Raw genomic sequence first — 26,278 nt, forward strand, 5'->3', positions numbered from 1 at the left:
AGTTAAAAATGGAGTTTGGGTTCTTTTGCCAAGTAGCTAATTCTAAGTAATGAAACCTGAAAATGCACTATGAGGCTTACACAATTGTTGCACAACAATCACAATATAGGATCCAAGGATTAGAGGAGAATGTAAAGGTTAGTCTCAGGATGACACCCAAATGAAGGACATGATATCAAAGAGAAGACCAGCTGCACTTTGAGATGAAAATTTGATAGTTTCGTTTATATTGATATTTATATTTTCAAATACTGCACACAGTGGCAGAGCTCACTGGTGATTATAATGAAGCTGATACAATGTGAGCAGCTGAAGGTCATCCTTGCAAGTTGGTAGTTTATGCATATGACTAGCCAGAAAGTTGAAATTAGTTGAGGGACTTCTTTGTCTCAAATTGAGCCAGATAGTAGTTCCTCCTGACCAAGAGCCGGTTTGTGTCAGCTGTTATAAGTTTTTAAGTTCAAACTTAAAGTTAAACCTATTTATAAGTAATTAATATGTGATGATTAATGCATAACCTTACAAAAACAAAAGGGAACCAGCACTCAAACTTTTACTCATGTCATATTGGATATATATACAGTACTATTAACTACAAAAAGTACTTCGAATTACATTTCACAAATAAATGAATAAATAAAAATCACAAAATCTACTTTGCCTCAAAAAAGTGAATGCAAATAGTGGATAATCATTTTTTTTCATCTGTCATTATAGCATGCTCACCTAATGCTATAATGACTCCCTGTTAACATTTGTGATAGCTTTTGCTAATTGTTTGCTAGCCACAAATTTACACATTACTCCTATGACTGATGGGTGCCTAAGCAGGAAATGATCAAATTCCACACAGTAACTCTTATGCTCATTTTCAGGTCATTTTTGTATTTTAGAAGTCTACCAGAATACATTTACATGCTTTAATGTTTAAAAAACTGTCTGTCTGGGCTTATGCCCCGCCTCCCAAGAAGCCCAGTCTTCTCTGATTGGTCAGCTGGTCATGGTGATATGAGCAGGCATTCTGTGCATAATTAATTTGTTAGATTGCATGTCACCAAGTTTCTGAAGTAAACATTGACACTCAAATCAGCTGTTTCAGGCAGCTTGGGATCAGTGACTTCTGAGGGAGACAGAGCTCCCTTTGGATTGGACTTCAGGCTTTATTACTTATGAGACCTTTCAAACTTTGTTTAAAGAATGACTTTGAATAAATCTGCGTTGTACCTTGTGCCTTGTACCTTTTACAAGTACAAAAATGCTATACAAAACAATAAAGAAAAGTCCCCAAAAGCATAATTAAAAGTTAAAAGTTTAATTAACTTACCTCTGCTGATGAACTCATTTTGCTGCTTATTTCAATTTTTTCTTTTGCCAGATATTCATCCATCTGCAATAACAGCAATAACAATAAAACTAATTGCCCAAACACAAAAAATAACAACACATTTATTTCTAATTTAAAAAAAATCTTGACCTGGAAAACATTTGATAGGAAAAAATCATTACCAAGTAGCCATTAAAGACTCTTGAAACTCTGAAAGATAATATAGAGGGATTGTATCTTGCTGTGCTTTCGGTTGTGCATTTGTTAAGTAACTGCAGCTGAAAAGTGAACTAATAAGATGATTTCACCATATATCAAAATATTTTTTATCCTGTAAAATAACATCAATAATTGGTTGCTTAGTTGTCTGTCAGTCAAACTCTTATTGGATTTTAGTGTTTTTTTCATAATATACTCCTCTAAAGTATAGACCATCATACAGCAATAAAAATCTGATGAAAGCTTGTTTTTCTTACCGTTAATGTGTCATTGAAGTAAAATAAACTCCTGCAGGTTAATGGAGGTCTTCATGTAGGTCTGAGAGGGTTGACAGATGCACGGATGGTTTCCATGGTAACCAAGGCTGAATCCAATTCAAATTTCAATTCCAACGGTGTTTTAAAAATCAACAAAAAAAAACCTAAACTTAACTAATCATAGAAACGTTTTTAAATATATTCAGATGTCACATAGGTCTTTTTCATCATTTGAACAGCTTTCTTTTACGGTAAACCACAAAGATCCTGTGATAATTTTAATAATCTACAAATAGATGAACTGATGACAAACTGAACTACTAATCTAAAAACTTCACCCCCCACTGTTGCTATATGTATTGAAATGAGCTAAACAGACCAAAACTGATTTTTGTACCAGGCTGTAAACATGTTTATTCCTGCTGTAAAGCTGAGCATTTTAACATGGAGATCTACAGGGATGTAGTTTTTGGTACTTCCCCATTGGCTTCATTTTTCAGCCTCTAAAATTGCTGCTTGGTTTAACAAAGCTCAAATTCAGCTTCATATTATGTGATTAAATTTAAGTTTACAGGTTGTTCAGTATTTTTAGATGTAATAGCCATTAACATGAGCAGCCCGCCGCATTTCTGAAAAATGTATGAATTTTAGTAAATTTACTGGATTTCTCTGTGAACTGCAGTACTGATGCAACTAGTTTTAATTTGAGACAGCAACAGTTCATAACAAAATAAAACAACATACATGACACAAGTTTAAAAAACAGGAAAACCCTCTGTAACCTCTGAAAAACTCGTTCCGTTGATGTTGTTAAGTAAAATACGACGGACAACAACAAGGAGTGTTTATTCTGAAAATTAAGTGGATGTTTTAATGTTGTGTCGCTGTCTGATTTCTTGTCTGCTCCGTTTAATGCGGCTGAATTTATGTGAGGTGCTCCAGCATCTGGCAAAAGTAGAAGCCTTTGGTATCTGAGTCTATTCGCAACGCAACGGAGCAAGTGGAAGTAAACTCTTAAACTTGAGTGTAATCTATTTGCTCTGTCTGCTGTGGCGGACCAGAGACGGACCAAACACGGATCTGGTGGAAGTTAGCCATAAAGGGACCTCTGGGACGTTATCGAGCAGCAGTCAGTCAGCGTGTTTAGTCACTGAAATTGTTAACAGTTCTCCTTTTCAGATGAAGTCAAATCCAACATGATGCCATATATAAATGCACAAAATCACACTATGTGCCCATACAGTGATTTAATTCACAGAAACTTAAGCATATAACCTCTTTGGTAGGAACAAGCTACAAAATATAACAAGCTGAAAAATTATGTTTCCAACTCTAAATTGTCGCTAAATTGATTAATCAACTTTTAGGACTTTTTAAGATCCCGTGGACACCCTGTAACTTCCGGAGACCACTTACATATACAGCTAGCCATTGCTTGAAGTAGTCATCTTGTAATAAAACTTACTATTGCATCAGATTTAAGGATCTTCACCTAGGACATTTGCCATTTTGTAATTAATTATTAAAAGTTCTTGCTGACAGAAGGACATAGCCAATCCTTACTTCTATTTATTGTTGTAGTTTGTATTTGAGAAAATTTTAAGAAGTTTGAACAGTTTTGAGTTGCCCTTTTACGACTATAGGGGGTTTTTGAAGACTTTCCTCTCGAGGATGCAGCACTAATGCACCAGTCAAAAAATGTTAAAGGTGGATGACTCCAGTGTTTTTATTTTAGCGCATACAACTGCCTCAGAATAACACCCTCCCTCCTCCTTCCTCAGCCCCCTTATTTTCCCATCTCCCTGCCTTCCACTACCCCCCCCTTACATCCTACGCAGAGATGCATGTTGAGTGATAGGCCTGTGGATGAGTCTGGACAGTGCGTCTGAGGCCCTGGTTTTTAATAGGGTTCTGTTCCCAGTAATTATGCTGACACAATTTGATCAGCACGGGGCTAAGTATCTTCATCTGAGGGAGATCGGGGGGAATTAACGCTGATGTAATAAGTACAATTTGTCACTATTAAGACGGAGGTGTTGACAGGCGCTGGTGTTGTCAGGGCAACTGATGGCGCTCCCTTGCTACAGTATGTATTCTACTGCACCCAGCGAGCAGAGCTGTCAGGCCCCCTCAATAATCCATTCCTTGGGTTGCTCTGTGCAGGCTAAAGCACACATACTATGACATACTAATATACACAGAGTATAATAAAGACAGACTACACCTGGATGTGCTACAGTGTTACACACAGACATGCAGAAATGTTATATACATGCAAGGCACATAAAAAAAGGTACACAAAAACATAAGCAACAAACCAACAGGAAAAATGCGTCTTTTGCAGCAGCTACTGTATACAGTATTAATGTCACGACTGAAAACGGCTGCCAACTGCCTTCAGCTCCAACACTGACATGTGGACTCTCACAAACCTTGTGCTACTCTGCGAGGGTGCAGGGTTGCAATGATGAAAAAATGCACTAATGAGACAGGACTTCAGGTCTCATTCATTACCAGGGAGACAACCAATGCCAAGATCTTGACCCTCCAATCCATCTCACTGAGCATTTTTTCTGAAAGGATTCCACATTAGTGATTTGTACAAGAGGTAGTTGTACAGAGTAAACTCTGCTGCTGCAGGGAAACTCTGACCTTACATGGGCAGTACTCTACTCATACTGGAAAACTGGCGAAGATCCACCATGCTTCTTTAAAACTGCTAATGTTCCCTCTTTGAAGTCTGGTGCCCACTCTGCCCCAGACCTCACAGAATCATGCAGGAGCATGCTGTCATCTTGGTTCTTACACACACACACACACAGCGTCATACATAGCAAGTCTGCCCCTAGCCACAACAAAACCATTGATTTGTCCATACACTCTGCTCCCGTATGTTCACTATCAAGCTGTGGATCAATCACCTGCGACACACAACACAATCTCTGACCCAATCTCCCATTATTTTCAAATCCATGCCAACAATGGTTATTAATGGAAAATAGTTTGAGTCTTCAGTGAGTAAGATGCTGTCTTGTCTCAGAGCCGTGGCATAATAGTAATTCATTGTTGGATCAATTATGTATCCCAGTCACTGGTCATCCCAAGACCCCACTATGACCTAAAACACAGTCACAGTTGAAGAGCATGTAGCAAAAGTAAATAAAACTACTTTCACACCACTATTTGTCTGCAATTACTGCTGCCTGGTGCAAATCATTACCACAGTGAAAACTTGACTTCATGCGTCTGTATCGGATCTAAAGCTTACTGAGAAAGCGGCAGTATTTGATTAATTGGGCGTGAGAACTGGCTGCTCAAGTTGTGGTTGCTGTTTACTCTCCGCTACATCTTATGGCCACAGTGCCATTAAGTACCCTAAAGTAACCCAAAGAACAGGATATAAATCTCTCTATTGATTGTATTACTGAGAAAAGATATGCTATCAAAAGTACTGACAGCATTTGTCATAAATTAAGACGAGATTGGAAAATATAGCATTATCGATGGCTGCCCTTTTAAAATCTTTTGGAAAAGGTCAGCATATATGCAGTCCTGTTAAGATTACAGCATACTAGCTGCGATGCAAACCTGTGCTAATACCATTTTATATGAAGCCATAGAGAAGCTAATAATACATTTTAAACAAGATTTTCTAAACAGAAGCTGTATGGGCTAGTATGCAAATGAAAGATAATCCTCTGTAATGCAAGCCATATTGTTTTTGTTGCAGTTTTAATTTTAGATCTTGTTGATGCTGGACACAACATAAACATGCAATATGTTTCATCACTCATCCAAAAATATTAACATCATGACTATTTCCTCTTTCCTGAGCAACAGCAAAAGGAAACATGGTAAATTACCCTATTAAGAATCTAGGCTAAATCCTGCCTACAGTATGTGGCAACCTGAAATAACCCACATTACTGCATATCACACTTCAGACAGATATGGCTCCCAGTGAAATTATCATGTCTCTGCTTCAATATTAAGCAACAGGAGCAATGATAAAAACGCATTTCACAATGTTGCTCTTTATGGGAAATGACTCAGTGAGGCATTTAAATGGTCAAAAACCTATTCAAGTTTACATACTTCCTCTTGGTCCTAATTTATTGAAAGAGGAAGTCACAGGGATGTTACACAAGGGAAGGTATGATGGGAGTGAGTACTTGTATGTATGTCTGTTGTGTTTTATGCAACTGCTGATAAAAGTAAGCATTTGCAGAGAGAGCAAGACAACAAAGAGAGAAAGAGTAAGTCAGAAACTGTGAAGAAAGGGAATAGAGGAGAAGGGCAGGAGTATCAGAGCTCCAGGAAACAGATGACACACAACATGCAAGATCTCACTGGTAACACAAGCTGTAGCCTGAGGCGTGTTATTGTAGTATAAACAAGATGCAGTCTCTTTTAAAAGATATGCACATTACACACAGAAGGTGGAGCTAAGCAGCAAAAAGGACAGATTTTCACCTAAACAAGGCATTTTTAAAAACTGTTTAATTACATAGTATATATAGAGTACATATCAGGAAAACTCATCTCTGCTGCAAAATTCACAATAAATAACCCTAACCCTACTCAAAATGTATCATAATTGCTAATTTAACACAAACTTCCTGCAGTAGGCATTTGGGTTAACTGTATAGTTTCTCAGTTGTTCTCTAATGTTATTGTTGGGAATTTAACAATATCCCTAAAATCTGTCATTTAGTCAAGGGTCATCAGTTTACTCAGTGATAGTAAAAATGTCCCTGAAGGAAAAAGGTTCAGTACCAGGGTACACTGTCTAGCCAAATACTAGGGTTTAATTAATCTGCCGATTATTTACACAATTAATCCACTGTGCAATATTTTTTAGTATCCTAATCAATTCTCACCAACAACACTCTTGAATACAAATTTAACATGATGCACATATTGCACAGGTTTTTTTATTCTTCTTTCTATTGATGTTTTTATTATGTTGTAAATTGTAACATAGTACATATTTTTCTATTTCTGAAAATTCATATACTTAGCATATTATAAATATTTTATATTCTTAATATGTTACATACCAGTTTTTTAACATTGGAGTCTAACAGTCCAAAACCCATTTACTAATTCGTACATCATTTACTATCATACTGAGTGACCAAAAAATGCAGGAAATTCAAATATTTAAGGAGCTGGAACAAACAAATGTTTGAAAATTTTGCTTGAATTATGACTAAAAAGGATTAATTGATTATCAAAAAAGTTCGGGATTCTTTATCTTTCAATCTACTAACTGCTCAATCGACTGATTGTTGCAACTATATATATATATATATATATATATATATATATATATATATATATATATATATATATATATATATATATATATATATATATATATATATATATATATATATATAAAAGCTTTCATTAAAGTTCTATCCATACAAATCAGTATTTTAAAATTTAAAAGTGAAAGTGGCCCATTATACCACAGTAATAATGTCTTGACAGCTGTTAGAATAACAACAAACATTTACCTTTTTCACTACCTTTTATATCTCGTCTGCTCCTCCTACGCTCAGTTTTTTCTGCCAAAGTTTTTGAGCTTTGAAATATTGATGCATTTTTGTGAACTTCAGTAGACTTCCCCGTCCATTTTGAACACCCAACACACTCAAAAGCCGTGCTACTGCAATATTGGAGGGCCTCTCTTTGTGCTTTGAGTAAAGTGCTTTGTATCTGGTAGACTCAGGCTCTCATCAAAAAGATTCATATCAAAAAAAGAAAAACAAAAACTTCTGAGATGCTTTAAATTCAAGCGTGTGTGTGGGTGTATGTGTGGCAGTGGAGACGAAATCACCCTAGGTACCTCCCATGACCTCTGTCAGTGCTTCCTACAGCAGTCCTCAGGGTCACACACACACACACACACACACACACACACACACACACACCCGTACATGAGCACAGTGACTTTTGTACAACTGCCCTTCTTCCATAAAGACCACTCACAAGGATAATTAATGTTGCCCCGCTGCTCTTAAACATCCTTGATGAGGCCCTGCATTCTGTGAAGGAGACCACACCCCAGGAAAAAAAAGTCACTAAAGATTCTTGTCATGTCATGTTGTCATCAGGGTGTGACATAAAAGTCTGTGACATCTGACATTAATCAAAGGTCGCATGCAGACTCCTTCCACAGCCTCTTAGCCTCGAAGGGATACGAGCTATCATCCAATCACACAAGCAGTGGTGGGGTCTGTAAACAGGAAGTGATACACACACCAAAGAGTGTGGATCCGTTTCTCGATTGGACGATGTTGTGACATAATCACCTCTGGCAGCTCAAATCTGGATTTGGATGCTGAGGACTCCTGATGATGAAAAATGTTAGGTTGTTTTATTTGACAAGGGGCTTGTTAGCAGTCAGAAACACGCGCTGATCTGGGAACGATGTTGTAAACCTTTGAGGATAGAGAGTGACGGCACGGACAGGAATTGTGCTATCTGGGTATGGGATCTGATAGGGCATTGGTTATTTTGAAGCTCCTTATCTATGACACACACAAACACACACACACACACACACACACACACACACACACACACACACACACACACACACACACATTTGCTTGATATGCTGTGATGTACAATTTTCAGGCATTGTCTTGGCAGGCATTTTTGCCTTGTGTGTGTGTGTGTGTGCGCGTGTGTGTGTGGGGGGGCTCAGTCAGCACTTCCACAGTGTGCTGTCCAGCTGACGTCAGGAGGGCAAGAGCTACTGTACCAACCAGCCAGGCAACCCCCATCCACAGCCCTGAGAGCTGTGAATCTTTGCATCCATATGGTTCTTTCATTCTGTTTCTGCCTCTAGCACCCCCGCCACCCCCTTTTTTTTATGTCAGTGCACATTGTTTTCTTTTTTCCTATCTCTTTACATCTCTTATACCCCCTCCTCTTTCATCATCTGTGCCTCGCTCTACTTTCCTTGTCCATTTCTCCCTTGTTTTCTTACATACTTGTCATTCTTTCTGTGCCTTCTTCTACGGCCTCTTGTCATTCTCTCCCTACTTCTTCCTCTTTCCCTCTGTCTCTCCGCATCTGTCTTCATCCCTCGCTACTGTCTGTGTGCATCCCTTCCTCTCTCCTTCCTCTCTTTCTCAAAGCGAACACTGCCTCTCCTTGTCCACAGTCAAAGACTCTGCTCTGTCCTCTATATCCACCGTTTTGGAGAGCTACTGCAGGCCCGCCGCTCAGTATGCACAGTGGCCACGTGGCCCGACAATGGCTCATTTCAACCTCAATTTCCCCCGAAATGAATGGGAGCCCACCCCGGTGCACGCGGCATGCCTTTTAATTGGCCCAAGTTAGATTCAAACCATTAAACCACTGATGTCGACACATCTCCACCGCACCCATTCACACACACACTCACACACACACGCACACACACACACACACACACACACACACACACACACACACACACACACACACCCTCTCTCCCTCTCCGGCTGCCAGAACATAAACGTCTTATCTCTCGGCCCCAACCAAGCACAGACACTATGAATATTCAGCAGCTTCCATCTCCGTTTCGGCAGACAACAGTAGGCGCATGCACGCGTTTGCTTGCATACACATACACACGTGCAGAAAATATCACACACTCACACACATACACAAATACAGAGACAAGGCCTTTCTCCTACATCCACTCTTTCAAAACGGGCATTGTTTACGCTTTGCTGAGTTTAGCTCGTTTGTCTCTTTCCCCTCATTTGCTACAGTATGAACAGTGTATATCTGAGAGATATTGATTAAAAGCCAAGGGAGAGGCACCAGCGCAGTTCTCACAATGTGCAGATATTAGCCCATTCTGTGGACACCAAATCAACATTTCTCGCTTTGGAATATCAATAAGACTTACCTGCATCCAAGAGAGGGATGAGGGAAGCATGAAACAGAGACAGAGAGAGACAAAGGTTTAGATTTGTGCTGTGCAATATCCAGATACAATAATACTATACATAGTGTGTGATGATGTATATTTATACAGTATATAGACATATCGATCATGATTTTCTACTGAAAAACATAATTTCCATGTGCTTTCTGTCTATCAACAGTAATTAAGATTCATCCAAAGGTTGCAACCCTTTACACTGACATCAACTGATGAAAAATCTGAATAAATTGTTCTTCATTGCATCTGAATAAAATCAATATGAATACATATGAAAGACCTAACAGATTTAAAAAAAAAAAAAAAAAAAAGGTTAGCAAAGACAAGTTCATTTACAGACAAAAGGTCTGCCTTTAATGACTATGCCGGATACAAATTTGCTTGAAGAATATTATTTGTTACCATAGTCAGTCATTAAATAATGACCAGATTAATCAGAGAGTGCCTGTGGCAGAAGCTACAAAACCTTGTCTAATCAGAGGAAAGGCTGAGAACCAGGTGTGTTTCATCTCTCTGAAACACAGCCTGAACCCGACCAAGAAGCCCAGCCCCAGCTCTACTCCAACAGCCCTTTGAAATATTTCACTCCAAATTCACAATAGCCCAATCCCCCCGTGGATGTTGTCAAAGATGAAAGAGGTAGCGTGCACTGGTGCTCTGTCCGCACTGCTCTCTCTTTCTCTCTCTGCTCATTCTCTCTGGAATACAGAGAAAAAAGAAAGTGAATACTCAAGCAGCTCCTGCACTCTTCAACCATTTTACACTACCTGCTTTGATCTCCTTACAGCATGCCGCCATCATAGCAACAGATCAGAATCTCATTGTCTTTGTATTAGAAGCGTTTCTCCATCTTTTACCTCAGTTTGATTCATATGCATTTATTTGCTTGTCTAAACCAGCCCTCTTCTCTCTCTTTCTTCCTCTGTGTCTCTCTACTGCTCTCATCCTCCAGTTGCTAGGAGGGTTTTCCTCCTCGTTTAGCTCGTTAGTCTGCGGCGGTAGCCGGCAGGATCAATTACGGGGAAATATGAGCCTGCGTCTCGGTATCATTACCCAGCAAAAACTATATTAGTTCAGTCTGAGGGGAACACATGGGCAGAAGACAGTCCGATTATTATACCAGCCTGCCAGCCAGCTAGCTGTTCCTGTTCTTTGGCAGCATCTGCTACTGATCTCCAGCCGGTACTGGCCTCGCAGACTCCTCTGTTATGTTCTGAGCTAGAGATCCTCTCATGTTCACTTTGATTGGAATCAAAAATCTTAACTCACAACAAAGGCACAGGAAATTTTCCTGGTGACACACCGCAGAGTGATATTCAGAATTAGACTTCATGTGGACCAGTGTTTCAACTGGTGTTTCTGGGGAAGACATTTTCAAGGTTCAAAGAAAAAAGCTTGCATACACAGCAGAAGGACAGTACAAAGCCATATTCATACTGATCTTCAGTGTTTAGAAGCCTTTATAGAGCTGCAGGCCTGGATACCCAATGACAATAAAGGAAATTTGAAACAATTTTGTTTTAATGTTTTGATATTTTACGTTGACGAAATTATATTTACAATTGTGCATTTATTATTTAGTTGTGTAAAACAAAGACACATCCATTTGCTGAAGATCATGTGATATGATCACAATCTTTCAGAGTGGCCACAGAATGGACCTCATTTTTGTCAACTGCATGGGACAAGGGGTCCTTGAAGTACAAAATAGCCCTTAAATTACCATCAGTAAGTTGCATTTCTGCACATACCAATCAAGTGGCAATATACTGACAGTTTTTAGTAATGTCTGTGAAAACATATATAGATGCTTCACACACATTTTCAAGCACAGAAGATTTACACAATCACCACAGTTTCAAAGATTAGTGCCACAAATTCAGTACCTGACCAAATGTCCCCCCCTCTGTTGCTGAGTTATAGCCAGAAAGGTGTTTTTGCAGAACAATGTAAATGTATATATATAATGTATATAATGTATATGTATAAAATGTCATCACTTTATCATTTTATCCTGTTAGACATTTGTCTAAAAATGTTTCATAAATGGTGCAGGAATTCTTGAGTTATGACCAACAATGTGTTTTCAAGGTTACTGTACCCTTGACATTTGACCACCAAATTCTAACCAATTAATTCTTGGATGAAAATGGACGTTTGCGCCAAATTTGGAGAAATTCCCTCAAGGTATTTTCTTCAGACATTATGTTCATGAGAATAAGATAGACAAGGTCACAGTGACCTTGGTTTTTACCTACTATTTCTAATCAGTTTATTGTTGCATCCAAGTGGCCAAATTTGAAGAAATGTTCTTAAGGTATTATTGAGATATCGGTTTCAAAAGAATGAGACAGATGAGGTCACAGTGACCTTGACCTTTAATCTGTGACCACCAAAATCTGGTCGGTTCACTGTTGTGTTCAAGTAGATGCGTTCTTGAGATTTTGCTTTCATGTGAATGGGATGGATGGACAACTTGAAAATGGCTATTGCCAGTGCGGAGGTATAAAAAAGGAAATTTGAACACAAACTCCATCTGCTGAGGAAGATGTTGTGATTCAGTCAAAAGCTCAAGAGCAACTACTAATGGACCTTGCGGTTGTTGTAAACCAAGAATAAGCTTTCAATCTCAACTGCAGATATTGTATCACTCTAGAGGGAAAGCTTAATGTGTCAGTGTGTTATATCTTATGACATGATGCCCTCAGAACAAGGAGTAACATGAAGAGTTAGCTCTTTACATTGCACCTTGGCAACAACAATGTAATAAAGAGGTAATATCTTGGTAACAACAGAGTTAAAATTGGGTTAATTTCCCAGAAATAACTGATTTAATATCTCAGTAAAAAACAATACGAAGACTGATATAGCTAACTATAAATTTGGTGTAATAATCACAGAAATACATTTTCAAAACATTTACATGGAGAAGGTTGGAAGCATTCACAGATTATCATCTGCAGGGTTGCTTTGATGAGTTTTGATCTCCCCTCTGTCTGCTCTTTATCTCGGATGATCTTCCCCATCATTCTCTCTCTCTCAAATGTCTCTCTTGCTCTCTTCCTCCATCTCAAAAGCTCACATCTGTTTCTCTGTTGTTCTGCACTGCTCTCCTCATCACTGCCTGCCCAAATCCCTTTTGTTTCACAGTCTTCATCCCTCTGCTTCTCTGTCCCCATTTCAGTCTTCATGTCTATTTATTTCTCTTTCTCTCACACTTTTCTTCCTCTCCCTCTCGCCTCTCACTCCGAGGGCAGACTTTAGGGAGTAATCCAGCCTCCTAGACAGCTGCACATCACCAGCTGTCTGAGAAAGCTGCTCCCTCTCTTTCTCTCTCTCTCTCCTCTTCCTCTGTCTGACTGTCTTCCTCCTGCCTTGTCTCCCCTCCCTCAGCCTCTCCTGGCTCATCTGAATACACAGAGTGGGTGCAGCCAGATGCAGCCCGTCACTGATGTCAGATTGTGACACAAATTACCTCTATTTGATCGTTAATGGAGCCATTTAGTGTCAACCAATGCTGCACTACTGCACAAGAAGAGAGGGATTTCACTACGGTTGAAACTATTCTCCCATTGAAGGAACCAATACAATTTTAACACACAGGCTTGTTGTTATTTTAGTAATCTTTAATTCACTGATATCATAGATTAGACAGTGAAAGGAAACCACAAGGAAACAACAGGATATGATTCTGATGAACATAATTTATAAATTATGCCAAAAGTATCATCTTCAGAAGATATGCAGTATACTGTATGGTCAGATACTTGACAAACTTCTTTGATTGTGGTCATGTTTTATACATACATATATCAACTCGTTAATTTAAATCTCAACATTGTGACAATTCCTTATAATTTTGCAAAACCAGGCTGTACATTGTTAGTTCCATGTAAACAGATTTACATAATTAAATTACAAAGAACATGTCATTGTAATCCCTTACAGTTACTGAAAAAAGTGTGTAATTAAATTACACTAACTAATCAAAATGTTAGTGGTTACAAGGGTGTTATATCAAAATATATTTTCTGTGAAAAGCTTATATGTAACAATATATAGTTTTATTATATTGAAGAACTTTTATGAAAGTGTGACAGTAATCTGTGTTAATTTGATGTTTTACTGGACTTTTTAGCTTTATGGCCCTGTTTAAAACATTTAATAGAAAAGGAATTTAGAAGTTATTACATTTCTAACAGGGTAACTGGTAATCTGTAACCTATAATATTTCAAAAGTAACCTTCCCAACACTGCATGTGTGTCATGTTTAATTAGTAGCAATGTGTCAAGAGAAAAAATAAATCATTTATAGAAATATAAAATTTTGGTGCCTCAAGATTCATCAAGATGCAACGATAATCATTCATAATTGCATTGTGAACGAACTGAATTGTGAGGTGCCTACAGTTTGTATTTAATGAGGACTCAATTTTATTTCAAAATGTGTATCTTGTTGAGTCAACATGTGTATTTATTGTAAAGAGTTCGCCCTTTTATTCCACACTCTACTTATTAAATATGTTTAAATGTTTAGAAAAAAGTTTATGTAATGTGGACTATGATTATGATGATTTGGATTTTCACTGTTATGACTGTTATATCTATCACTTTTTTTGATTGTTGTTGTAATGCTTCACATTTACAAAATAAAAGAAATGGTAAACCTCTTTTACCCTCCACTACATCTCTGGTGCTATGTGTGGTACACAGAAACGCTGCTGACCCCCTGAGGTGTTTTCTACAGATGGCCTCATAATGCATTATTTAATGTGGGGGATCATCCAGGTTACCAGTAAACAATGGCCAGTTGTTTCATGGGATGGGATTATAGAGGACCACATGTTCACCAAAACAACAGCCTCTGCAAAAAAATAAGGAATAAACATCACCATCTCCCTGTTAAGGCAAAGCATGTGTAGCAGATTAAAGCTTCATACATGATGTGTAAATTCCTAAAAATCCTTTACAAGCTTTAGTCCCATGTAAACAGGGTGAATTAAAATGTAATCCAGAATAATTACAGCACAAAAGCTAACTTGGTGCCTCCTGATATTTGGATTCGTATAGCTTTAGATTCTTCATATGTAGGATTTTACTCATATGTGTTACAGTTTTCTTTCTTAATAATAAGCAAATAAGCCAAAGCAACCAAAGAAGTTCATCCCAAACATTATGCAGGTGAGATCACAGGGCCTTATATAAAATGACATCAATGAAAGTAATTCTTTTTTTTTTTTGTTTGCATAACATAAAACTTCTTAATTTAAAAGGACACATACAAGTATCATCCCCAGCATACCCTGTCTCTGTCATGAAACATTTTAAGATGCAGCGCAGCATGGCATGCATGATGGCTGGGAGCAATCCTCATAGCAACTGTCCTTCCAAAATTCACTTTTATCCTCTCATAACTTTCATGGCAAGGCTGTGTGTGCTCTCTGCCGGTATCACATGGTTTATGCATTTCTCATGTGTGCAGAAAGAGAGGACAGTAGAAGAGAGGGAGGGAAGGCAGCGGCCCATGAGGTAGAAAGAAGACCCCGGCTGGAATTTTAATGATGGAGTGGATGGGACTAGTGAGAGAAATCCACGTGCCACAAGGTCACAGTTTCAATCGTGGAGGCATATTAATTAAAGGCTGCTTTCTAGGATGGTGTACATAAAGCAAAGGTCATGTTACACTGGCTTGCTGCTGCCATCATTCCAAATGTTGGGGCTGAAAAGTTCTGTGACAGATTCAGGACCATGCTGGAGTTGCAGTGGGATTAGTAAAACTAGTTAGGTGGCGACTTACAGTATTAAGAGCTTTTCATTAATATTGATGTCTCATGAAAAGGTCAAAAAACAAGAACTGACCAGTCTTTTAAGCAGAATGCTTACAATAAAGTAAACAACTGTGCATCCAGGATAAACATCAGGTAACATTTATGGCTATTCAAAAGTTTCATAATGACTTATCATTCACAGAACTTCACATATGATGAAAGGTTTACGTTCTCCAAAATACGATGACATCTGCTTTTTCCAAGCAGAAATTCTGACACATATTTCTGTCTCTTTGTTAGGCAGTGGTATCTTGGTGGAAGTCCAGGGGAAGTCACATGACAAAATACATGGAATGCAACACATTCTGCATAGGGCAGGAGAGGGGCGAGTTTGGACTTTCATTCAGGAGACTTTTCTTTATACTGCATATGAAAACAAAATTCAAGGTTTTACCTTTGCCTCTGAGATTTGTCACATTATGTTACAAAAATAATAAATGTACCAATCTTAAGTTAAATCATGATCTTGATGAATCACATTTCTAAACATGACAGGATTTTTGGTTTGCAACTCTTTCACCACGTTAACGACGTGTTTCAAACTGCAGCCATCAACAGTCATATAGGAGCTATGGTACAGCAGTAAAGGTACAAATTTAGGAAACTCTCCTGGTGGTCAAAAGCATATTACCAATGTGTGGTCACATGAGTTGCTGGACTTGGGTTAAACCGCAAATAACTGCTGATGAAATCCCTTAAAATGTAAGTACAGTTGTCGTAACCAGTGGCTGTGGATGGGCATCACTCTATTTTGATAGTGCAGTTTACATACCTGGTGATGACCTTCACTTAGGTCTCATCCTACTTCTAACAAAGACCAACTCAAATTTGTATTTAAAAAAATATATTTGTATGTTCCTTTGACAATATTAGGCGAACAGCCTGAAATCAGTTTGTCAATCATACTAGATTATCCAAAACAAAGAATTACTTTCTGCCTCAAAAAATCAAGCTGCTTTCTCTTGTGTTTCTGTGTGTGTTTGTGTGTGTGTCTCTTTCTCTCTTACACTCACACACACAGGGGAGATTAGTCACTTCTCACTGGGAACTTAAACAGACAGTCAACCACTTAACCAGCCTAATAGGGGTGATTTCCAGTGTAAGATTTCATTTAGCAACTGATGACAAGCTTCACGTGACTCCTCCCAACAGAAATAAGAGAGATAGAGACATTGTTGCCACAGAGACCGCGAACGAGACACTCCAGGATTTGCATAGGGCTTAATTTGATCTACTTGAGATTGCAACTTCCTTCCACTTGATGTAATTAAACCGAGAGATGTGACTAATTAAGTTGACGGTGAGAAACGAGAGCACGGCAAAGGCAGCTGATGAAACCGCGGAGGCAGACGATAGTAAATATTGACAAGGGAAGTTGATTGGGAGCGAACAGTATCGCAGGGTGAGGACTGTAAAGGCTGGAGCAATGTCAGGGCATTCATCATTCATCGCTGATGTGAATGTGTGTGTTGTATGCGTGCTGTCTGTTTGTGCACATCAGCGTGTATGCTTAAATTACTCTGCGGAGGTGAAGAGACAAATGATTTAAACTCAGACAAATACAACCATGTGTCTGTAACATGAGACTACAAGATGTCTGTCTGCACATGCTGTAGTTTGTGTAAGTGTGAATCCTGTTCTGCCAGAGTTTTAACGGCTCCTACAAAGAGGCACGGTTTGCAGAGAGATATGAGGCAGACATTTATAACTAGGGGTCAACCAATAGTGTTTCATGGCCAATGACTATACTGATTATTAGTAGTTAATGAGACCAATAACTGATATTTGGAACCAATATGCATTAACAATAAAAATTACAATCTTTATGTCAATATTTAGAATTTGGAATATAACAAACTCCAACACAAAACTTTGTTTGCATGCTTTAAGCAAACTCTCAAAATCATATACAGAAAGTTACCAGCACCTTTTTTTTTTTTTATAAAGTCAACTGAAAATTTTAATTTAAAAAGAATAAATAAATGCTTCCTCCCATGCTGACAGTGTCATTGCACTTTTTAGTTATTTTTATCAGTAATGTTTAAAATAAAACAAAATAATAATCGGATAATTGGATAATCCGCAAAATAAAAAAATATCGGCCCCATTTATCGGTTAGGCCAATAATCTGTCGACCCCTATTATTAACACCAATATGTCTACTGAATAAACTGCGTCACAGTAACTTACTGACCGCTAACTAACAGTTTGCAACTGAACTACCTGGTAAAGCTATTATGACAGACTAGAAGTAGTTGTGCAACAACAGTGGTTTGCCTTTTGGCTCTGCCACTTTTTCCTTATCTCAATCAAGGGTCTACGGAAAACCTACAACCACCAGCATCGATGCACTGCGCAAGACCAATAAATGCTCCCACTGGAGTGTGACATTATGCAAGTTGCCTGTCCCAAAAGCAATATGGTAGCCAGTTGGTAACAAATGATCTGATATTACAGGTAAATGGTAAACTAAAATATGTTTCTAGATACATTTTAGGTGAGAAACTCAGCAACGTAGTAACAGAATCTTGGTTTATATTTCATTAGCGCTGGTTAGTTTTATCGTTTGATCTCAATATTTTCATTCTGTTTTCCAGCTTACAGAAAACAAAAGTATTGGTGCCCTTTTTCTGTTCAAAAATTCTCTTAATACAGCCAAACAGTGCACTCAAAACCTTTAGGGAATTAGGTAATGCGGTAACAAAATCTTGGTTCATATTTGATCTGCACTGCCTGCAGCTTTACAGTTTGATCAGAGTTTGAGAGCAGCTGGCATACAAAAATCAGGACGTACAAGCTGTAGTTGAAGCAACAGCCCTGTAGCCAATGAATTTTTAAAATAAGTGGAGAGATCACAAAGCTTGTTGAAAATCGGCAAAGTACCCCTTTAATAACATAATGATGGCTGCATTCCAATAAGGGGAGGCCCTGGTATGCTGGTTCACTGGAATAGCTTACTGGGACACTTAATGGAGCTGAATCATTGTTAATGTGAACACTATTTCACCTGTGGTTTTCCCACTTTCGAAAGTCAAAATGTCTGCTGTGAAAATGTTTATTAAGCACAGGCTGTAGACACCCTCACAGTCCTGGCATCAGCTCTAATCAGAAAATATATGTAAAACACCTGTGTGTGTGTGTGTGTTTTAAAAAAATCCAACCAAATGGCTCAAGTTTCAAATTTTTAAATACTTGTGAAAGGTGTCAGGACGCAGCACAAGAAGACTGATGTCTATCTAGGTTTCAAAGGGTTAAATGTGAGACCATCTGACTGATTTAGGAACTCTAATGACTGTCCCAGTGAGATGCTAGCTAATAACACAAAAAATTAATCCTAAATGGATGGCCTCTATTGAAATTGGGCTAATCGCCAATAAAAACCAATAAAACACCAAACAGGTAGTGCCACGTCAGCCATCAAACATCAAACACATACACATACAAGCAACTAAGGCACATGCATTGTCTTGCCAAGACAGTCTGCACCTTCTCCTCACACACCCTGTATTTGTTCCATCGAGTACACACGCTGTACTAATTCAACCAAGAGCCTCTTAACCTGTTGCACACACTCATATTCATATCCAAGAGGCCTGCCTATTAACACTTGGCAGATGTGTTTTCCCAGATGAAATACTCAGGTCTGAACCACTAAAGGTCTCCTGAAATGTTGAGGTGTATAATTGCCAATCTGTGCTGAGCCCAGAGGCCTCGTTCACTTCATTTAGGCCTTTTATGGTGCCGCAGCAGACGTAGAGACTCTAAAAGTACATAAAGGAACAGATGTTGACATCATCCTACTGCCTTGTTCACTTCTTGTCGTTACATGGTGTATCTATTTGTTTATCAGCCCTGATGTCAGGCAGTTATATAACAAGATCATGGTATTAAAACTCAGTTTTATTTCAATTTGGCTTCCATCAACTACATGCACATTTTCAGTCTTATAACACACGAACATTAGATATAATCACTGAATGTGATTTATTTGGTTTAAATGGAGCCACTCAGCAAAGCAGAACAGGCAGCACCGGCACACACTTTTACCTTTAATTGAATTTTAATCTGTGTTTGCGGTCACAAATCATGCAGTGCAGGGTAATTATCTATTAACGATAATGTTATTGGATTTATATGGAAATGCCCAGGCAACAAACTGAACTTGTGGTGTGGTCATGAGCACACACAGTGTAATCAGTGGATGTTGCTCGCAGGGCAGAGGCTTTTGTTTCTGGAAGGATCCTGGCCGGTCCACAGAGTGCATTTTCTTGTGTGCAAAGAGCAGATACAAGACAATGGCAATTCAGCCTTCATGCTGCCTATCTTTCCTGTGATATATCTCTGCTTTTCTCTGTGTCTGCATCTCTCTCCCACCCCCTTGCTACTCTCCCTCTCTCTCTCTCTCTCTCTGTCCTCCAGTGGTCTCATTAGGGCGGGACTGTGAAGGGAAGGTGAGATGGTTACTGTGACAACAGCAGAGAATGACGGGCAGAGTGGCAGTGTTTGTGTGTTTGAGTGCAGATGTGTATGTGTGTGACTGCAAGAAGCTGCAGTATTCATTATAATGTGTGTATTGCACAGTGTACGTCCTTTAAGTTGGCTACATTCATGCCACTTTTCAATGCACGATATAGTCTTAGAAGGAAAACTCAGAAGTGATGATCACTTATTTTGTCTAAAAAAAACTACACAGTGCAGGTCACGTATGTTTGCTGAAGAGGTTAGAAGAGTAGTGGCACAAAATGGAAAGATACCAGACCAGAGTGCCACAGAATAAAGCACCACAGCAAACAACGGGATACAGGACAACAAAACATCATTGCATAATTGAGTAGGCCATCCATTAAAGTCCTTATCTATTTCAGGGGAATTAGGCACACAGAATCTGCTCACTGCTCCACAGTGCCAGGAAATGATGGGCAGCACTGAGGGGCAGAGCTAAGATTAGACCGGAGTGATTGACAAGTTGATAGAGCCAACTGGAAGCCTGCCATTCCTCCCTTAAGATAGTCTCCTTACAGTAATGAAGCAGAGTGAGCCAGCTCTACATGAGGGCATAAGCAGCCAAGGAGATAATGAGGAAGTTGAGGACATTCTGTGCAATCCTTCCCTCTCTGTCTGTCTTATTCGCTCTCTGTCTCTTGCTTCTTGCTTGGGGATTGAAGGGAGGAAGAGGAAATGTCACTGCGGCCTTGAGAGTGTGGCATCGACCTCTGACCTCAACTGAGTCTCTCACGAGTGAAAACACGCACCAGAAATCCCTAAAACCAAAGAAAGAGGGTCTGGGACATTTTTAGAGGCCTGTGAGGAGACAGAGTCAACAGCACCGTGGGGATTCTGCAATGGGGATGCTGCCTCCTGTGGTGTGGCTGACCTTTCCAATGCTACATAGCGCTGCAAGACTCTGATAAGAACAGCTGGGAGGTGACAAAATGCCCTTGTGGTGGACACAATACCCACATCAGAGACACACACATGGGTAAAACACACATAGGGGGCAACCAGCTGGCCTAAATATATAGTTTGACTGAGGTCACTGGTTCAATTTCCGTTTTTGACAGCAGGGTGTATTTCAGGTCAGACATGGCAGCTGGAAGGTAGCTGGCATTACATCTATGATGCCCTGCAACAATGCTGAGGCACTGAGCCTGTAACACTCATAATGTTGGTGACCTTGTGTTCATTATAGAGAGAAAGAGTGAGCATTGTGTGTAGAAGTAATCTTCTGCTGCACTTGCAGATCTGTGATTTTTACCCCTGACAGGAATAAAAATTGTATTTGCATGTACAGTAATTCTGTACATACTGGACTCAGCAGGAAAAATGAAATTATGCTACTGAAAGGACAGGACTTAAAAAAAATCAAAATTAATGCATGAAAAATGAGAATCTGGATGTGATAAGATGGCCCCAAGGGAAAGCCAAAAAGCATTTGGAGGACTTTGCTTAAAAAAATGTCCTTTTCAACATTAATTAGCTTCAGAGAATTCAACAAGAGTCAGAGAGTGAGAGGAGGAACGTGGAAAATGAAAGATGAAAGGGAAAGATGAGAAGGATAGTGTGTCTGCATTAAATGGAGCAGAATATGTAAAAGCACAGCTTGTGTGACACACTGACACGCTCCGCTTCCTTTTAAGCTGTGTTGTTCTGGTTCAGATACCTTCTGCGAACCAACCTGCACCTAAAAACATGTAACGTATGTGTGTATAACACACACAGAGGAGGCAGTAACCCTGTCTTTGGCCTATGTACAGCACAGAGGTGGTTACGAGATCAGGCTGAATGAATGTGTTCTGGCCACATACGCTGACAGGCTCACCAATACTAATAGAGCTGGGTTCAGTCCAAATGACCAGACATTAACACACACACACACACACACACACGCCCAAATTGAACCAGTAGTAATCTGATTATGTAGCAGCTGTCACAGATGGCTTTCATTGCCGTGGTTTATGAGTCACTACACACACGCACACACACATGGTTACATTAACAGACACACAATGTCCAAACACACTGCTCATACGCTTACACATTCAAACACACAAATACTTCTCCATGAATCCATCAACTTATAAGAAACTATTCTACATCAGTAAAACTGCCAGCATAGCTCAGCAGTTCATCATCAAATATCTCCCTGTAGCAGCTTAAGTATTACTCATATATAGACAACTAAAACAAGTTGGTTAAAGTTAGAAAAAGAATGTAGTCATTCGGGCTGGGTATCGCTTAAATGATAACAATATCAGAAACCTTGAAGTTATACCAGTACCAACAGAGTGCCTTATTTGATACCCATCATGTGAATGGACTGACGTTTAGTACAGCCATAATTTCAAACATTTTTGTGTCATCTCAGCACACTGAACTGCAATACAAGGTACCTAACTTACCATACTACAGACTGTGTGAATTGTAGCTCATGCTGAGGGAGTGTGAGCTCTGCTGGGGACAGTCATTGAGTCCGCCCAGCTGCACACACATTGACAGAGCTAACTGTTGTCATTACACGGCTAATGTTACTTAGTGGTTATTAAGTGGTTTAACAACAGTCAAGTCATTTTGTTGTTGAGTTTGTTGGGATCATTTAACGTTTCTGCATCGGATGTTACCTGCTGCTGCTGCTGCTGTGTCAGCTTGTGCAAAGCAGCGTCTCGGATTAACCAATGACCCCAATGACTGCAATGACTGATGACTGATGACTTTCAGTCGAATGCGTCTGCGGTTGTAAAAGTGATGACAGCTGTTGAAAACAGGAGAATAGGTAGCTGTCTTTATGAATGCTCTTTGTTTAGTTTTTTCAATTTTAAAAACATAGACGCTGAGCTGATGTGGAACTGACGTCAGTTGATAGCCAAAAGTTTGCTGATCCGACAGGGAGTCAAGACAGTCCAGGTTCAGTCGAAAAAGCATTGTTTGCAGGTATCATTTGACTGGAAAGATTTTATTGTTATTTGGTTCTGGGTTATTCAGTCAGTACCTTAAAGGTATCAAGGACGGACATCAAGCCCTACAGCCCGAGAAATCATAAATAACTAAACATATGCAAAAATAAATTGTAAAATCTCTTCATTGACTTGTTTGAGATGGGACCTAGGCTATAAATGTCAGATATGACTGGTCTTTTCTTGTTTGGCACAGCAGAGAACAGCAGAATGACTGTAGTAACTCTTAACACTAAGAGAGATTGGGAGAGCCCAGCTGGTAGCAGTGTATAAGTACTGTGGAAAATATGAAATGGTTTCAAATTTTCAAAATAGATATGTATCGATAAACCAATATTTTTTACAACACGAGAATGCACAAATAGTTATATTACATATAAATGTCTCTGACCTAATGAACGCGGGTAAAAGCTGTGATCGCTTATTGATTTCATCTGTGACGTCCATTTTTGTCACCAGGGATAGATGTAGAAAATGGAGAGATGAGGCTAAGGAAAAAAATCTGAAGCCTGGATGTGAATAAGAAATTGGGTGTGCAAATCAGGCAGCAGCTCAATATCAGCAACTTGTTCTGAATCCTTTCTACACTGATTGCACATTATAGACAAATGCAACAAGATAGATAGAACTTAGTCAATAAGGATGAAGCAGACTGCATGGTTGGTCTCTTCCATTTAGATAAACACACACAAACAGCCATCCATCTATTTCTTCCCAGACTATTTTCATATCTCTTCATTTTATCCCATTTCTTCCTATATCAGGGCTAATGGGAAAAAATGGAAATGTGCCTGTCAGTCAGACAGTCGTCATGCCAATATTAGGAGCAGGGGTTTCCTTTCCATGGTGATGAAAACACGTCCCATGACAGATGAGTCACCGTCAGTTGGTCTGTCTGCAGACAGCAAGTCAATCACTCAGTCAGCAGAGAGTCAGGAATTTAGTGGGTCAGTCAGTTAATTAGTGAGTCAGTGAACCGGCCATGTGGCTGTTAGTTAGTAAGCCGGTCAGCCAGCCAGCCAGTCGGTAAGTCTCCACTTAAGTCAGTCATTTAGATGGCCAGCCAGACAGTCAATTAGAGTCAATATGTTAATCAGTGACTGCTGTCAGTCAGCTAGTCAGCACGATAATGATAAAACACCAGTTCATGAAGGACAATGACAGTCAGCCTCACACAGCCAGATGTTTCTTCATATCTTGTTTAAGCCTGTGACAATGTGAAAATATTCAACTGTCAAGTGGGAATAAAGCTGGAACGGACTGCAATAGTTGTTAAAAAATCAACACAAAGGATTTTTAGTGTAAGGATTGGGGAGAATCTGGGTCGACCGTCCGTAGACACTGGAGGTAAAAGCCACCATTTCCCTGGAAAACACCTGCTAACCAGGATAACAGATCAAGAATTAGCAAGCAGCTGGAAACTGTTTGCTCTCATCTGGTGTGAGTGTTTCCTGTTACAGTGGGAGGGGATAGAAGAGACTGCATAATGCTGAGAAAGAGAAAAGAGAGAGAGAGAGAGAGAGAGAGAGAGAGAGAGAAGCAATGTGAGGCCTCTCTGATCACATCCACGCTGCACATCAAAAATCAGAGGCAGAAAACGTTCACTTTCATCATCTAAGAGTCGTTTGCTGAGGGGAATTGCACTTTGTCGTTGTCTTTGACTGCGACAGGAAAATTGTGTCTGCGTGTGTGTGAGTGAGTGTGCATGGGTGTTCATTAAATGTAGGTGTATGTGTGAGTGTTCCTGTGCATTTGTGTGTGTGAGTGTATATTTAAGATGACACAGGGGGTGGTCGTACTTACAAACAAAGTGGCATATGATGCCTTGCTTTTTGGCAATCACTTGTGACAAGTGAGCAAGGGAATCAACAGTGAATGTGGGGAGTGTTGAGGGGTTGGGGGTAGCAATGGGAGGGCTTTGCCTAACGATCTCATCTGCGTATGTGTGTGTATGTGTGCATGCCTAGTTCCACCCTTAGGCAATACAGTACTGCTTTATGTAGATGAATGTGGAACAGGTCTCGCCGTTTAGCAGCGTTATATAAATACATTATAACAATACGAAGCAGGAGCTCAGCACAGAGCGGCTCTGAACGCAACGTCAACAGTTGCCTCAGGGCACGTTTTTCTTCCTTACTGCGTTCAGATTGAAAGATGAAAATGTTTCGCACAGTCCCACCACTCCTCACCCCTCCAGCTCTCACTGCCACCCTAACACACAAACACCCTCCTTCACATGGTGCTAATTGCTGGCCCCAAGGGGCAGCAGGATGGGACCCTTGAAAAATGTTCAATTTAGTGGCTGGTTGACTAACAAACGCCCTGCTCTTTATCCAGCTGATTCACATGGTTTTCTTTTTTTTAGTTATTAAGTGTTAGCATTATCTTATTCAAAGGCATAATGCTATGTTTCAATCAAAATCAGAGGTCAGAATTTCCCTGTTGAAATTTTTGACCTCCAAGTGTTCCTGGTGGACAACGCCAAACATAAACAAAAAAACATGACAGACTGTGACAAACTGATGTTTCTTTAGTGAGTATAAACACAACTGAACCCTCAGCAGTGCAGCATCCTTGTATACATATAAATAGACCACTGTTTCATACTGTTTTCCCAAGTAACTTTTGTGCAGAGCAGATCATTTTCAGAGACTGTTTACCCTGACCCTATGACTATGCGGGTAAACCTGCTAAATGTCCGTCTTCCCATTGCCACAGAGCGAGTCAGACTTTCTGTCAGTTGGCATGCATGTGCATGCGCTGGTGTGTGTGTGCATTGTCATGTTGGTGAGTCGGTGTGACATCACCGACAGGTACAGGTGAAAAGTAGACAGCAGCAGGAACAGAGGTCTTTGAAAACTTTTAGTGGTTTCTTCGCATTATTTATCTCTTACTTATTAAGTCCACCTTTCAAGCTCAGTGCAGATGTATTTGAATAGCACTGCTTAGGTGGACACGGACAATAATTAGTGACGGAGCGTCACTGCATTGCATTAAAAAGCCAGATGTTAGCTTGTGTTGGTGGGTTTTTTGTGCAGTGGGGCTATGGAGAGTGTTACTGCAGTCCACTGTAGCCAGGTAGACTAGAGTGTCCCTTGTGTCTGCACATGCCACTGGACAAGAGGCAGTGGCACATCTGCATTTAAAGTGACAGGCAATGAAAACAGCCTTCTATGCGGAGAGACAAAGGACCAAATGGACACAAAAAAATGCTGCATTTGTTAATTTTTTTTTTGCTAAACACTTAA

The 26,278-nt window shown here is 39.6% G+C and overlaps 2 protein-coding genes across 7 annotated transcripts in view; both read right to left on the reverse strand.

The window, feature by feature from the left end:
• The window catches only part of dscamb (Down syndrome cell adhesion molecule b), a 156,430-nt gene that overhangs the window by 66,661 nt on the left and 63,491 nt on the right, over positions 1-26,278 (reverse strand). The window lies entirely within an intron of this gene.
• The window catches only part of LOC148189335 (uncharacterized), a 38,936-nt gene that overhangs the window by 856 nt on the left and 11,802 nt on the right, over positions 1-26,278 (reverse strand). The window lies entirely within an intron of this gene.

Source organism: Plectropomus leopardus, chromosome 6 (genome assembly GCF_026936395.1).
Source record: "Plectropomus leopardus strain MGB_pleo_1.0 chromosome 6, ASM2693639v1, whole genome shotgun sequence".
NCBI classification, from domain to species: Eukaryota; Metazoa; Chordata; class Actinopteri; order Perciformes; family Serranidae; genus Plectropomus; species Plectropomus leopardus.